Genomic DNA, 14,694 nt, shown 5'->3' on the forward strand with positions numbered 1-14,694 from the left:
CATACTGGTCAACATATAATCTTGCCTTCTTCCTAACCTTTGCATATTAACCTGCTGGACACAATTACTAATTTTAAATACCAGATAAAAAACATTCTTGTTTATACTGACCGGCCACTTTATTGGGTACACCTTACTAGTACTGGGTTATCCACTTTTGCCTACTGACCGGCCACTTTATTAGGTACACCTTACTAGTACTGGGTTATCCACTTTTGCCTTCAAAACTACCTTAATCCTTTGTGGCATAGATTCAATGAGGTACTGGAAATATTCCTCAGAGATTTTGGTCCATATTAACATGATAGCATCACGCACAGTAGCTGCTGCAGATTTGTCAGTTTCACATCCATGATGCTCATCTCCCCTCCCACCACATCCCAAATATGCTCTAGTGGAATGAGATCTGGTGACTGTGGAGGCCATGTGAGTACAGTGAACAGAACCGCCGCTTACTGGATATTTTCTTTCTTTTGGACCATTCTCTGTAAACCCTAGAGATGGTTGTGCGTGCAAATCCCAGTAGATCAGCAGTTTCTGAAATGCCTAGACCAGCCAATCTGACACAAACAACCATGCCACATTCAAAGTCACCTAAATCACCTTTCTTCCTCATATTGATGATTGGTTTGAACTACAGTAGATAGTCTTGACCATGTCTACATGCCTAAATGCACTGCCATGTGATTGGCTGATTAACGAGCAGTTGGATGGGTGTACCTAATAAAGTGGCCGGATAGTGGGAAAAAAAATTTTATAATCTGCTGGTTTAATATGCTTTTTAAAAATGTTTGTGTTTTAAGATTTGCTATATATTGTAAAACAGTTCCTCCTAAAGTAGGAATTGCGGGACAATGGGAGTGTTTGAAGGGGGTTGGTGGTCCTATTTGGTGATTTCCAAAAATCAAATACATTTAGTTACTATTAGAATTACCATAGTTTATGCATAACCTACAAGCTAATTTAAATAGTAGTTAGTAAGTACATTAAAAAACAAAGCAAATAATTGTAATATGCAAATAGAAATAAACACTTAATTAAGCAAATAAAATCAGCCTTTCAATTTTTTCTATTGGATTGTGACCCCCGAGGTGTTTACATTAGATTAATGGCACAGCAATGGCGTCAGTTGCAGCAGATTCATTTTATGGTACCAGGAGTATTGCACAAAAGTTGAATCAAGAAAGCCAGGATAACACAAAAAGCGCATCTTGACCTAGTTTAATCAGCTCCTCATGACTTAGTCCGTTGCATGTTTACTGATCCTGGATGAGAATGAACCACTACGTCAAACTTGATGTAGATATTGAAAAAAGCCCCTCTCGCCCACCAATCTGGGAACTCCCATTAATCTAATTCAGAGAACTAACAGAAACATACAAGGATGCGTATTCATTTAATTCGTTCACTTTGTCTTAAATGTAACCAGTGGACATTTATGCTACTAATGAATTTATTGTTAAGATTATATCAAACACTTACCCATTATTGCACATCTATTTTATCTGTTTAGTTTATCAAGTTTATTAAATCTTCATCTATATGACTATTTATATATCACTTTCATTTATATTTTTTTTCTTCTTAATTTTAAATTTAATCTATTAAATTATGTTTCCATGGTAGTCTCCAAAATTAAACATTTTAACATTGTGTCTGTGGTGACTGTGGTGAGTCATGAGTCACTGGCATTGTTATTTTGGGGGCTAAAACGTTTGGGAACCCCTGCTGTAAAGTGTCCATGACTGACGTTAAAGGCACTTATAAATAAAAGACTTCATTACACTGATCTATATGTAATATAGATCTGTATAGAATTAAGCTGTATAGAAGTGTCTTGAGAAATATCTAGTCAAAATATTACTGTCATAATGGCAAAAATAAATCAGTTATTAAAAATGAGTTATTAAAACTATTATGTTTACAAATATGTTGAAAAAAAATCTTCTCTCCGTTAAACAGAAAAGAGGGGAAAAAATAAACAGGGGGCAAATAATTCAGGGGGGGCTAATAATTCTGACTAACTGTAAATGAAGAGAAATATATACAAGCGTTCAAATATCTACTTTCTAATTTAACTTTGTCAGATTGGTTCAGGTAGTGCCTCTATCCTGCCGCTGCTTCAGCAAAATTCAGCATCACAAACAAAAAAACAAAAACGACCGCCTTGTGTCATACAGTATATCATATAATGACCAATCAGCACATTCTTAAAGCAGAATTTCAAGCATGACAAATCATATTAAACGGAGACATGGTGAATCGTTTAAACAAATTAAAATGTTACGTTTAGAGAACTTAAAATATGAATTTTAAATTGTTTTGCTGTCTAATGAGTAAGTTAAACAGACCTGTTTAAGTTGATGCCAAAACTTGGTATTTTAAATAATGTCAAGTTAAATTAACTTAATTTATTTATTAATGACAACAGTGGAGTTTACAATGTAACAAATGGATTCAGCTTTCATGTGATGTATTAACCTTAAATTTTATATTTATAAAAAAAAATTACTTTTTTGAAGTAAGTTCACAAATAATTACAAAAAAACAAACTGGATAAATGTGTAGAAATGTGTTTTGCCTTAACTGCTTGACTTCAGATCTTAAACATTCCTCACAAATACATAAAATGTGGCAGAACGATATAAGAGAAAGCAGAGAAAAGTTCTGCATTTGGATTTCATAACTGATTTACCTTTCACACCATCACACCTCAGAAGACGAGAGGATCTGGCAGCCTTGTTATTGGCGACACTACCATCTCTCAGCTGCGGATGATTTGGTTGCCTTGGAAGAACAGCAGCTACAGGAAAAAAATGAAAAAGAGAGGATTGGGTGCGTTAAATCAGTTCCACTCTCTTGTAAATTACAACCCTGCATTTTTAATTTCCTCTCCGCATACAATGTTATTCATTGGCGTCCAAGCCAAACACGGACCGGCAGTCTTTGCTGCGCACAAGAACAAACCGTCCTCTTTTGCGCTGTCAAAAACATGATGAAATGCACACATTCCTTATGTCAAGCTGAAAAGTTTAGAGCCTGTACATCAACAGTAAAACAAAAGGGGCTGTTGGAAATGAAAGAGACTGTGAGATGTGACTGACGGGGTCCTGCCTCTAAATCAACCTCATTCCTGCAAGAACAAAACTTGCTTCGATTTCATGCATAAAGTTTCAGGGGAGTCTTGTAGGTATATCACATACAGTGCGGTATTTCATGCCATTGATGCAGCAATTAGAGGCCACAATGTGCCTGAAAATATTGCATTGGCAGGACAAACCACAGGATCAAATGCTGGGAAAAGCTGTCATAATATTGTGTTTTATATTGCAGGTTTTATCTTAATTCCATCTGAAAACCGTGGAGCCTTCCATCATATAATCTTTTAGGAAGAGATCACTTCTGCTAATTTTATTTTATTTTTTTCAGTAAGTGGATGCTATTTTTAACATTATTTAAATGGATTAAATACTTTGTGGAAACCAATTTACGAAAAAAAATAATATTTTTGGTCAAAAATAGCTAAACCATTCACAAGTAATTCCAAAGACTACAGCAATTACCATTTCAAAGGTACAATTTCTAAAAAAAGATGTCTTTACTGTCACTAAATACATTTAATACAGTTTTACTAATCTACACAGACCATAGTTTTATTATTATTATTATTATTATTATTATTAATTTTTTTATCAAACATTGCCAGACTTTGCATTAATAGTTAAATCACTTTTACATTTAATCTTTTTCCAAATTTCACTTTTTTCCCCTCTTAAAATTCTCCAAACTTTGCTTTAATGGTTAAATTAAACTTTAGTAATCAAAAGCTTGTCTACACTACCTGACAAAAGTCTTCTCGCCAAATCAAGTTTTAGAAACAAGAAATAATGAGTTGACTTCTAGTTGATCATTTAGTATCAGAAGTGGCTTATATGAAAGGCAAAGGCCTCTAGATTACACTTATTTTAACAAAAAAAAATATGATCATGCCTTAATTTTAATGATTTAATTAGGACAGTTCAGTCTGAACAAAATCTATACAAAAGTCTTGTCACTTAACAAATAATTTTTTCATTTTTAGGAGGAGAGGGGGCATATCCCTTATTTTCACATCACAATGTTGACAGGTATGGCTATAAGTCGAGTGGAGAGACAGCTAATATAATGGATGGGGATGATTGGGAGGCCATGATGGGTAAGGACCTTCCCTTTAAGAGAGTCAGGACCGCGGTTTAACGTCTCATCCAAAAGACGACGCTCACTGACAGTATATGGTCTCTTTCACTATACTGGGGCACTAGGACTCACACAGACCACAGGCTGAGCGCCCCCTGCTGGCTTCACCAACACCACTTCCAACAGCACCCTAGTTTTCCCATGTGGTCTCTCATCCAGGTACCGACTAGACTCAGCCCTGCTTAGCTTCAGTGATTAGCCAGTCCTGGGTGTGTGACATGGCTGAGACTAAGTAAAAAATATTGTCTTGTTTTTAGAAATAATGAGAAAATGAAGCAAGTTTTTCTTATATAACAAGTGAAATAAACTGAAAGTGGGGTGAGCAAAATAAACTCTATCATTCAATCCATTCATTCTTCTGTCATTCCATCTATCCATCTTATTCAATTCAATCCATCCTTCTATCATTCCATTCATTCATCTATCATTCCATCCATTTATCCATCCATCCACCCATCTATCATTCCATCCATCTAATCCAATTCCATAAAAGTGGTAAAAAATATTCTGTTACCTCATTGGCATTGTTTCCAAAAAACATCAACATATTTTTAATAGTAAAGAAAATGCCTCTTTATTTAAGATTTTTTTAAATATTTGGACTAAGATGACAAAAACTAAGCAAGAAAATCAGTTTTTGCAGTGTATGTATGTGTATGTAGGAGGTTGGCAGTGACCGTAACTGAAAGTCACTGTTCGGAAGGAAAACCCAGACATTTAACAAACACATTTTATGCTTGGACTCCTTTCTGAGGCCCTCCATTGTCATTTTCACTTGGGACCGGCTCTCGTCAGAAGAAACCTCAGTGCCTTGGATGTCTTAGCCGAGGCGGGAGAGCTCAAATGTCCCGTGCCGTGTGTGTTTACACATTATTATGTTTTGGTTTGATTTCACGACAAGCCCAGTCTAAACCTGTGAATGAGAGGCATAATAGTTCTGCTCATTTCAACCAACGGTGAAAAAACTCAACTCTGTTTGAACGCTCTACAGTACGGAGACCAGATGTTTTCACTTGGGCATATGTTTTGTTTAGCTTTTCACAATGTAGCGCCACTGCGTTGGCAGCTCCGACACTGTTCAGCTGCCCGAACTGCTGTTTTGATCCAAAAAAGGGCTAATCAGATCAATGGATCCAAATGTGCCAAAACATCCCTGCAAGAGCAATAAACTACAATGCCGACTACCATATTTGCAGAATTTGTTAGTGAATCAGAACATTTTTACATATGAAAATATCATGAAGGCCAACGGCAATAAAATTAATTTCGGGAACTATTCTCAGATACGTGACCTCCTCAGTAAACCGTCCTTAAAAGAATTAGCCATTCATGCATATCACAGCGCAGTATGTAATTCCAGGCCTTGCGATTATGCCTTGGCTACATCGCAACCATCACAGTTTAGTCAGGTATGCACCATTGGACTCATAAATAATCTTGCCTTCCTCAGAAGAATGACATGTGACGCCAGACAGGCGCGTTCGCTATAGCAGTCGAGCGAAAGAAAGAAACCCTTAATTATCCATTGGCTCGTGGGTCAAACAAAGTCCTAATGATTTGGAATGACAACAGAGGAATCAAAGTTTCCTCCAACCACTTCCGTCCCCCCATCGATAACCAGCAGACCTCAAGCTCTTGATGGCTTCTCCAGAAGGATACAAAGTCCGTTCAAGCTTGCGGTTGCTGTTTGAAATAAAGTGACAACTTTTTATGAGCTCTGAAACCTCAGAAACGTTCAGCGTCATGCCAAAGCTGATCTCTTTCGCGGGGCCCTCTTATAAAATAAAGGATGCCGAAGCGGAAATAATTCTCCATAATTGCTGCCATCAAGGGGGCGACGGATGCTTAGGAGTAATGGCTCCCTGAGATGATTTAACAGCACAATGTTTAATATATTTATACATCACTGAGACTGACGTAGTTTAGATATGATCAGAATATTTGTTTTGAAAAAAAAAAAAAAAAAAGACATGACAAGCCATGGCTGACAAATTATGATTGAAATTCCTGTGGATTAACTTTCAGCAGTAATTTAAGTCATTATTTCCTCAGTCAGTCTCAGATCATTCTGGAGGAGTTTGTTTATTGCACAGCTCTTGGCCATTGTGTTTTGCTCACTTTCAGCGGTTCTCTTATTTACACTTGTCAGACTAAAGCAACCTTTCCACATTTGGACAACACCCCCTTGTGGCAGTTGCACAGAACTTTAAGTTCATCCTTCTATCATTTCACCCACCCATCCATACATCCTTCAATAATTTTACTGTGTTACGGACAGTGATGGACAGACTGGATTAGATGGATTGAATGATAGAAGGATGGATGATTTGGATGGATGGACATGATGGACAGAAGGATGAATGGATGGATTATTTTGATAGATGGACATGATGGACAATGATGGATGGAACAATAGACTAAGTGACAGACGGATGGGTAGATGGATGGATGAATGGAACAATAGACAGACAGAGGGATGGAATTGGACTAGATGGATGAAATGATGGAAGAATAGATTGATGGAACAATAGACGGACGGACGGATAGATGGGATCGGATTAGATCAGGGATGTCCAAACTCAGTCCTGGAGGGCCGGTCTCCTGCTGAGTTTACTTCCAACTTGCTTCAACACACCTGCCAGAAAGTTACTATGTGGAGTGAGCGCTTGATTAGCTACTTCAGTTGTGTTTGATTAGGATTGGAGCTAAATTCTCTAGGGCACTGGCCCTCTAGGACTGAGTTTGGGCCCCCCTGGATTAGATGGATGAAATAATAGAATGATGGATGGATGGAATGAGAGAAGGATGGATGGATGAAATGATCGATAGATGGATGGACATTATGGACAGAATAATGGATGGAAGAATAGATGGAGTGACGGACGGATGAGAAGATGGATGGATGGACGGACGAATGAATGGGTAGATGGGTGGAACAATGGACAGATGGATAGATGGATTGAACAATAGATGGACAAATGGATGGGTACATGGATGCATGGAACAATAGACAAATGGACGGATGGACGGAATTGGATTAGATGGATGGAATGATAGAAGGGTGAATGAATGGATAAATGGATGGAACGATAGATGAATGAATGGAATAATAGAAGGTTGGATGGGATTGAATAAGATGAGTAGATGGAATGACAGAAGAATGAATGGATTGAATGATAGAAGGATGGATAGATGGATAATTCGAATGGATGAACATGATGAACGGATGGATATGATGGACAGAGGGATGGATGGAATTTTAGATTGAATAATTGGATGAAAAGATGGATAAACAGAGTGACGGATATATGGACCTGACGGACAGACAGATAGATGTATGGAATATATGCACTAAATATAAAATACACAAGCATGGTATCGCCACAATTGAAATCAAAATGTCTCAAAAAGGAGTCTCCACTACATTCTGTGTGTTGGTTTTGGGATGCAAACTGAGTGACCCCTGAAGCCAGCATGTCTTGAAAAAGTTTAGAAATTGGGTTTAGTTTTAGATATTTTTTAAAGCTTTCTGCAACACTCGATGTTCGTTTGTGAGGCAGAGAGAGGGAAATCATTATTTGGTTTGCAAGTGTGTCAGAATTTAAAGGCAAACAGGAAATGCAATTACAGTTCATTTTAGTCTGACAACTAGTCCTAATTTCGTAGAAATTTCTTCAAGACACCATCTGGTAAGTGGTCTTAATGAGGACTTTAATCTTTCGCACTGTGTAAAGCACTCTTTTGTGGTTTCATTCCACTGGAATTCAACACTCCTAATATTCTGCACGCTGTTTATACTGTACATGTTCAATGTGGACACACTGAACAAGCTGAGGCCTGTGTTTGTGGAACGCCACCATTAATGAACGGCCATCGAGGATTCGGTTACTATTTGACATTTTTGGGGCCAAAGGTTTCCTATTAGTCCAGGCTGGAGCTAAAATACACATTATTTTCATAACCTGGGTGGTAAATTAAAGATTATGTGTACTGTAGCTGGTTAAACACACACTATAAATTCTACATGCATATGGGTTCTTGCTGTAAATCATACAAGGTTATGGTTCAGCAAAGATCTGTACAAGAAAAACTTAAAAAAATTAAAATCGAAAGGCATTACATTTAAATACTCTGATCACAATAAAGGTAAATTTTAAAATGACAGAATTTAAACTATATACAGGCAAGTCTCAAATAAGTCATAGCCATGGAAAATTCAGACATTTTTTTTTTCCTATTTAAATAAATGCTCAGAAATATTTTTTTCCACATTGATGTCTCTTGTACATCATAGCCTTACTATCGTTTGGGAAAAGCTTGTGTCAATTCTGCTCCAAAAAAACTTGATGGTTGAATAAAAATAACTATCTTTGTAACTGCTTACATTATTGCAACTGCTTACATTTACATGGACATCAATGATCTGATTTTAATACAATTAAGACAATACTCCGATTAAAACCTACCATGTAAACAGCGTTTTTTTTAAACTAATTTAAATCGAACAAAAGTTATTTTCAAATTAAACAGAAATAGAATTAAGACAAGTATTTATATTTTAGTCGCATTATTGAAGAGCAGTACTGACATGTAAACACTGCATTCAAACTATTGCCGCCGTGTAGGACTTGGCTGTTTGACATTATTCTCTGCAGTTATCACATCATTAAAGGACCAGACACCTGCATCACGAAATGCGAAGGTTTTTTTCTCCCATTCGGCATGCAGTATCAAACCCCAACAAAACAACACTCTTCCATTAGTCCTTAATTCGTACCCTCATCCAATACCTCAGTTTGTCACGGGCGGCATAAATGAAATGTTTCTGAATGAAAGTTAAATTGCAGCTAAAGTCAACAAAATAAAAATTAAACACCAGAAATTACATGAAACTCCAGAGGAAATGTGAATAGTCTGGTAACGCAATGACGGTAATCATTCTGTGTATTAGATGCAAAACAGGATCATGGAAGGAACATTCAAAAAGCAACTTATGTAAACACCATCATATTATTGTCTTACCCGGCTTAAAACAAATAACTTGATTAGTGATGTCCATGCAAACATAATGAATGTATCTTTTAGTAATTTAATAACATTCTTACAGTAATAAAAGGAGTACCAAACCATGACCTTTTCTTCAAAGACGCTGTGATGTTTATTTATTTTATGCTTTATTCACACAACAAAAGCACGATAAAAGAATCACAAAAGTGTGCGCATGCAGTTATTGGATGGGATCTGCATAATGTTTACAGTGTTTCCTTAAGAATTTTTTTCCAGCTGAGGCGGCAGGCCTTTACAAAAATCTACCAACTACTCATGGCGTTATTTCAATGACACATGGACAAATGTCATGAGCGCAGTATTACAAGTCGAGATTGCATTTACAGTATGTTATACGAGCATGCGAATCTCTTTGCTTGTGCACCGATTTCCTCTGCTCGTGCACAAAACTTCTTGCATTCTTCCTCAAATATATGCTGCTCAAGTGCAGATTGTCTTGTGCGCTCTCAAATAAATACTGCTGAAGTGTGATTTAGTGTGTTTATGTAACAAGTATGTCACCAACATTTATAAGATTTGCTAGGAGAATTTATGAATGTCTCCAAAAGACCTACAGAGCAGCATTAATGCATCTCGAAGTAAAGTGAAATGACTATAAACTCCAGCAATGTATGCAGATCCACAGACCGTTATTTAGAAATAAATTATAATCATAGAAACTGTGTTCATCTTAACTGAAAGCTACATCGAGTTTGCTGGCCTCACCGATCACGAACCTCAGTCAGTCAGTCAGTCAGTACGTAACCTTAAAGGGTTAAACAAATAACGCACAAAACTACTATGATTACAGAAAAGTTTGCGCTGTAAAAATGACCTTTTAATACATTTCGGTGTGATGACCCGCTATAAAAAAAAAAAACAACGATAATGTTTTGAATGAGAGGCTATAATGTAGCCGGGTCAGGATGAATTTTGGTGTTGAGCTCCATCATGGAAGAATGAATGTAGCGGAAACCATGGTCTATTAAATAAAAAAAAAAACTATAGACAAAAAGATTAATGGAATGCTTAAAGTTTTCAATTAAGCTATCAATGTGATGTAAAGTGGTTAAAAACAACACTACATACATTTGATAAATACTGTATGTATTTTTTGAGTGTATTTTAGTGTTTGTCATTGCAACTTTTCTCATATTTTGATCTTTTTTTACACTCATAGGGCCATTCAAAGGTGCAGTATGTAAGTTTGACACCCAGTGGTTGAACTAGGTATTGCACACCTGGATCAAAACACATTTTCATGCGGCTTTTTCACTAATAAGTTCACGCAAGCGCAGGTTGCCAGATTGACAACAGAAATATGCTTAACTATCGAGCTTAAAGGCTGATTTAAGACTGATTTGAACAGTTTTCTAAATGAAAGCAACAGCATGCGATAGAAGGAATATTTTCCATACTCAAAGGAGTTTTTGTCCCAACACCTGAAATGTATATTTTAAAAATGGCTTCAGTTTCTAACAGGTGAACAACTGGATAAATGACAATGATCACCTTAGGTACACCTCATCCACTTGATTCAGTGTTAGATGCTAATAATGCGAGTTTGAATGCCATTTGGCATGACATTTATTGCCATACAAATGAAAGCAGCAGCAGATAGTTTACCTCAGATCTTGAAAATAAAATAAACCATTTGAAATTGAACTTCAGAACTCTGACTCAGTGCAAGCCAACACATATCAGTGATTCAGCATGTACATTTATTAATGTTAAAGAGGTTTAATATGTACAGTATCAAGTAGATTATGAACCTTACCATTTGTTTGGGTGCAGTGCATGCAATATTCTGCGCTTCTGAATGGCTGTATTTACATTTCTGTCGCGTTTCGTCTGGTGCAAGCAGCCAAATTGCTTATCACTACAATCTTGTCATGTAGTGTGTTGTTAGGACACTTTGTTAGAATGTAACCTGCGCACCTAATGTTTACGTCGTATCATTTATATTATTTGCTAATTAATAACCACCTCATGAGGAATTTGCTTCTCATTTTGGAGGCTGTTACTGTCCAGCAGAGTTCTCATTTCGGTCGCTGATGCGTACTTTGACATATAATTAGCTGAACTGGCATTGTGCAGGTTAAAGAAACCAAAACAAAGACAGACGTTCCGGCACATAATGCACATTTTCAGAATATCTGACTTCAGCATTGTTTTTCAGATAAACAAGAATGTTCACTTGGCATGTTTCCTAAATATCTGCAAACATTTTAAAGTATTTTTATGCTTCAGAAGTGTATGAAACTTCTGTATTCACACAGTATTGCGTTAAGTTATGCATACAGTCATTCATACATACGCTTTTATTGTATTGAAATGAGTAACCTCCACTGAGGGGAAAGAGAGTAGGATTGAAGAATGGATGACAGAAGTTTGGGGTAAATTATTCCTTATCCAATTTGAAATCGTCCATGACATGAAGCATGATACGACTGGAAATATATACATTAAATAAACTAAATATACTTGAAAAATAAGACCTCGTCAGCCTGGGATTTAAAACTTTCCTCCTGTTTAACCATGATTGTCCCTGGCAAGAGCTTATAAAAAACATATCGTCTGTAATTTAATTGCTGAAACACCCACAATTAGTGGGGTAAGTTGTATTACATAGTCGTGGAGACTGTGTTTTCGGTCATCCAAGCCCTTTGCTACCTGTGCCAAGACACTGAGCCCCAGCGGCACTTTCGCCGGACCACCCAAACTCCACCAGGAAAAACCAACAAGGGTTTCAGCCACAGACTTAGCATAATCTTAGCCTCCTCTTAAAAAACTTTGACAAAGGACCGTTCCCCCTTCATTAACTCATAGGCACATGCTGATTGAAGGTTTCACTTTTCCATGACTGGACAGTTTTGCACTGGAGCTGGTAAGTGAAGCAGGCTGCCATTTCAGTCTATGAATGAGTAGTAACCTTTGGCATACACTTCAAAACACAGTACTAAGGCTAAAACCACTCTGCCAAAGCATGATGTAGTACGCCATTCAAATTACTGAGAATTATTGAATTATTTTTTCATTCAGATTTGATCAGAGTCATTGTGTATTGACCCAATGCTCCAAAGTTCAGGTCTCTCTGCTCTGTCTGAAATGCATACAGCATACTGCTTAGTGATACATGGCTTTGAGGCAGCTTGAATATAGAGTTATATGGAGAGTGCGTGTTATATAAAGTCTAATCGTTGTGTAGCTGTGCAACACTGCTCCCTCTTGGTGGAATCTTTGAAAGACACTTGCTTAAGAAAATAAAAGCTGCATGATATTGGAAAAAAAAAGCATTCATTGCGATATTTCAATTTTCAGCCATTTATATCATGATTTTTCATGAAATAAATAATTTTAGAATGATTGGGATAATGTTGTAGGTGAGAGCATAAAAACAAAATACAAGCAGAGATAGAGCAAATAAACAAATAAAGGAGTCTAGCGGTAATCAAATGTACATTAAACCTATTTATTCTTCATTGTGTAAATAATTAAATACAATTAATCTTTGTTAAAACTACAAACATAATAATTCCTTTTGCCAAAATGCTTTAAACTTGAAACTTGCTTGAAATGTTTACACGGGCCTTTAATAACAACCAATTGATAAACATTTACTTATTTATGCTTAAACTGTTGTGTTCTCACCTGGTCAACTATAATCCTGACTCCACGATGTGACTACTGTGTATTCACACACTTAAATATTGACGCTAAAACAATATACACTACCTGACAAAAGTCTTGTCGATCCCAGTTATAAGAGCAACAAATAATAACTTGACTTCTAGTTGATCATTTGGAAAAGTGGCAGAAGGTAGATTTTGGTAGAAAGGTAGGAACCCACGCGGACTCAAGATTCTCAAAGAAACAGTCAAGTTTGGTGAAGAAAAAAAATCATGGTTTGGGGTTACATTCAGTATGGGGGCGTGCAAGAGATCTGCAGAGTGGATGACAACATCAACAGCTTGAGGTGTCAAGACATTTGTGCCATTACATTACAACCCACAGGAGAAGGCAAATTCTTCAGCAGGATAGCGCTCCTTTGAATTGAGCCTCCACATCAAAGTACCTGAAAGCAAATAAGGTCAAGGTGCTCCAGAATTGGCCAGCCCAGTCACCAGGCATAAACATTATTAAGAATATCTGGGGTAAGATGAAGGAGGAGGCCTTGAAGATGAATCCAAAAAAACTTGATGAAGTCTGGGAGTCCTGCAAGAACGCTTTCTTCGCCATTACAGATGACTTTACAGTGTTTCCTCTAGGATTTTTTCAAGCTGTGGCAGCAGGCCTTTTTTTACACAGATCTACCAACTACCTGTGGCGTTATTTCAATGAAAAATGTCGTGAGCACAGTATTACAAGTCGAGATTGCAATTATGTAATAGCCTACGAGCATGCTAATCTCTTTTTGGAAGAATGAATCTAGCAGAAATCATGCTTTATTAATAAGTTATTTGAGTCATTGCAGAAATGTATGGTTGCAGTCATTTAAGCTCATGGTGGTCGTACAAAATATTTGATTTGATTTATTTATTTTTGAACAGAAATATCATGCATAAAAATTCTTTAACAAAAATACATTTCAACATGGTCAAAAATAGAGCAGGATGAAGCACAAGCTTATTATTTACCCACCCTATTATCACACACATCTTTCGTCAATTACTTGAACTTATTTTTTCATACACAAGTCATACATAATATTCAATCTTTTTCCACTGCACTATAACTTTATATTCTATACTGTCCTTTATTTCTGTTAATTGACGAGACATTTTTCTAAGCAAAGTCAGACCTTACTGTCCTAATTAAATCATTAAAATTCAAGGCAAAATTATATTTTATTTTGGTAAAATAAGCGTAATCTAGAGGCCTTTGCCTTTCATATAAGCCACTTCTGATGCCAAATAATAATGAACTAGAAGTTAATATTTGTTGTTCCTAATACTTTCAGAGGCGACAAGACGTTTGTCAGGTAGTGTATTGTGTAGCCATAATTCAATACATAGATATGCATATACTCATTCAGTGACATACAGTCACTACTGTACCTACTACAAAGCCAGGGTAAAGTGCACTGAAAAAAAAATATTCATTGGATTTATTCAATTTCAAAGGCAAATGGTTGCAAATTAAAACTATTTAAATGGGCTGAATTTAAATAAAATTTAGTAATGTTCATCTTTGTTTAAAATCAGCCCAAATACCTTACCTTTAAAAAAATTGTAGTAAATCAGATAAATCATTTTGTCATGTGTAAAGTCATACAGTCCATAAAAAATGTATTAATTAAAAATGAAACATAAAAAGTTGAGCCCAATCCTTCAAACAAAAGCAAAATGGGAGGAAAGTGTCTGTTAACAAGTCAAAGAATCCTCATCTGCTTAGAACCATTTGTCCTAAGAG

The 14,694-nt window shown here is 36.4% G+C and overlaps 1 protein-coding gene across 13 annotated transcripts in view; it reads right to left on the minus strand.

Annotated features, from left to right (window-relative positions):
• The window catches only part of runx2b (RUNX family transcription factor 2b), a 292,292-nt gene that overhangs the window by 230,433 nt on the left and 47,165 nt on the right, over nucleotides 1–14,694 (minus strand). For all 13 annotated transcript variants that reach the window (XM_087296525.1, XM_087296522.1, XM_087296532.1 and 10 more), the window contains one exon: nucleotides 2,696–2,803. The gene's annotated coding sequence lies outside the window, so the exon portion shown is untranslated. The remainder of the gene's footprint in view (nucleotides 1–2,695; nucleotides 2,804–14,694) is intronic.

Source organism: Danio rerio, chromosome 20 (genome assembly GCF_052040795.2).
Source record: "Danio rerio strain M-AB ecotype USA chromosome 20, GRCz13ab, whole genome shotgun sequence".
Classification (NCBI taxonomy): Eukaryota; Metazoa; Chordata; class Actinopteri; order Cypriniformes; family Danionidae; genus Danio; species Danio rerio.